The sequence below is a fragment of the Apium graveolens genome, chromosome 9 (assembly GCF_009905375.1).
Source record: "Apium graveolens cultivar Ventura chromosome 9, ASM990537v1, whole genome shotgun sequence".
Taxonomy (NCBI): domain Eukaryota; kingdom Viridiplantae; phylum Streptophyta; class Magnoliopsida; order Apiales; family Apiaceae; genus Apium; species Apium graveolens.
The window spans coordinates 203,302,503-203,305,552 of record NC_133655.1 but is presented as its reverse complement, the minus strand read 5'-3'; positions in this window follow the sequence as shown (position 1 = coordinate 203,305,552).

The window sequence follows — 3,050 nt, the reverse complement described above, 5'->3', positions numbered from 1 at the left end:
CCCAGAATCTAAGAGAACAGATGAGGATACCGGGAACGCATATCAGACTCTAACTCCCAAGTCGACTCTTCGACCTTAGGGTTCCTCCAAAGTACTTTTACTAACTTTACTGACTTATTTCTAAGACTCTTTACTTGCCAGTCGAGTATTTTAACCGGTTGCTCCATAAATGACAGGTCTGCCTGAATTTCTACGGGTTCATATTCTATCACATGGCTAGTGTCAGGATTATATTTCTTAAGTAACGACATATGGAACACATTATGCACATGCCGATACTGAGGTGGTAAGGCCAACTCGTAGGCCACCTTTCCTACTTGACTCAAAATCTCAAAAGGACCTATGTATCTAGGTGCTAACTTTCCTTTCTTGCCATATCTCATCAACCCTTTCCTAGGTGACACCTTTAGCAACACAGCTTCACCAATTTGGAATTGAACATCCTTACGCGCTGGATCCGCATACTTCCTCTGTCTATCTTGAGCAGCAAGCAACCTTTTCTGAATTAACTTGACTGAGTCATGCAACTGTTGTACCAATTCTGAGCCGAGAATTCTTCCTTCTCCTACTTCATCCCAACTTGTTGGTGATCTACATTTTCGCCCGTACAAAGCTTCATATGATGGCATGCCGATACTGGAATGATAGTTGTTGTTATATGAGAATTCAATCAATGGCAGGTGGTCGTCCCAACTTCCTGCAAAATCGATTGCACAACTGCACAACATGTCTTCGATTGTTTGAATCGTCCTTTCGCTCTGACCATCAGTCTGCGGGTGATACGCCGTGCTCATATTCAACTTCGTGCCAAGACATTCCTGGAATTGCTTCCAGAATCTCGAGTTAAATCGGGGATCTCTGTCTGAAACTATTGATACGGGTACTCCATGCCTTAATACGATTTCGTGCACATACAGATGAACCAACTTGTCCAGTGACGACTTCTCATTTATTGGAAGGAAATGCGCCGACTTCGTAAGACGATCAATTATAACCCATATTGCGTCATGTCCGGATTTTGTTCGCGGTAGTCCTACTATAAAGTCCATAGCGATATTTTCCCATTTCCATTCTGGAATCTTCAGGGGCTGAATTAATCCGCTTGGTCGTTGATGTTCTGCCTTTACTTTCTGACAAGTATAGCACTTCGCAACCCATTCTGCCACGTCCCGCTTCATATTTGGCCACCAAAAGTTCTTCTTTAAGTCTTGATACATCTTGGTGCTTCCCGGGTGGATTGAAAATTTCGAATGGTGGGCTTCACGGAGGATCTTATTCTTTAATTCAGGTACATGAGGAATCCATATTCTGGATGAAAACCTTAGTATTCCTTGCTCATCCCTTTTAGTATTAATCTCTTCTCCAGATAACTGATTTTTCTCTTTTTCCATTACTTCCTCTTGACACTTCTTTATCTTTTCCATTAGTGTTGGCTGAAAGGTCATTGCACGACAAACTTCTTTGACTTTCCCATAAGCACAAAGTTCCAATTCCAATTTTCCGATTTCTTCAGATAACTCTTTTGAGGTTATCATCATATTCAATCTCTCCTTCCGACTCAGCGCATCGGCCACTACATTCGCCTTTCCAGGATGGTAATTTATCGAACAGTCATAGTCCTTGATCAATTCCAGCCATCTCCTCTGCCTCATATTGAGCTCTTTCTGAGTAAAAATGTACTTTAAACTCTTGTGATCCGTGTAGATTTCACACTTCTCTCCATAGAGATAGTGTCTCCAAATCTTGAGTGCGAACACTATGGCGGCTAGTTCCAAGTCATGCGTCGGATACTTTAACTCGTGCGACTTCAACTGTCTTGACGCATATGCTATTACCTTACTGTGTTGCATCAACACACAACCCAAACCCTTATGTGAAGCGTCGCTGAATATTACAAAATTCCCTTGATCATCTGGAAGTACCAACACCGGAGCTGTTACCAACTTCTGTTTTAACTCTTGAAAGCTATTTTCACATTCTGCACTCCATTCAAACTTTTGATTCTTTCTGGTTAACTTGGTCAATGGCGTGGCGATCTTCGAGAAATCCTTGACGAATCTTCTATAGTATCCGGCCAATCCTAGAAAACTTCGCACTTCCGTAGGAGTCTTTGGCCTCTCCCAACTCATAACTGCCTCAATCTTCGCCGGATCCACTTTAACTCCCTCATTTCCAATAACATGCCCCAAAAATTGAACTTCCTTTAACCAAAACTCACATTTGGTAAACTTGGCATACAACTTCTCTTGTCGGAGTATCTCCAATGCTATCCAGAGGTGCTGCTTATGTTCTTCTTCCGACTTAGAATAAATAAGGATGTCATCAATAAATACCACGACAAATTTATCCAAATACTTCTTAAATACTCGATTCATCAGATCCATAAATGCGGCCGGAGCGTTGGTCAATCCAAACGGCATTACTAGGAATTCATAATGCCCATATCTGGTCCTAAATGCGGTCTTGGGAATATCTTCTTCCTTGATCTTTAATTGATGGTATCCCGATCTCAAATCAATCTTCGAAAAGCATTTTGCTCCCTTTAACTGATCAAAAAGGTCATCTATCCTTGGTAGCGGGTAGCGGTTCTTGATCGTTACTTTATTCAACTCCCGGTAATCTATGCATAGACGCATACTCCCATCTTTCTTCTTCACAAAGAGAACAGGTGCTCCCCATGGCGACGTACTTGGTCGTATCACTCCCTTATCCAATAATTCTTGTAGCTGGCTCGCCAACTCTTTCATTTCTGCTGGTGCCATCCTATATGGAGCCTTTGAAACTGGTTCCGTGCCTGGAGCAAGGTTGATCTCGAGCTCAATTTGTCGATCTGGTGGTAAGCCTGGTAGTTCGTCTGGAAACACATCGGGGAACTCATTAACTACAGGAATATCTTCCATGCTGGGGCTGCCTCTCTCTGAATCCACTACATATGCTAGAAACGACTCACAACCTTTTCTAAGTAACTTCTTAGCCTGAATAATTGTAAGAAATAGTTGCTCTTGCCTCTGCCCCTTAAATACTACCTTCTCTCCACTCTTCGTCTTTAA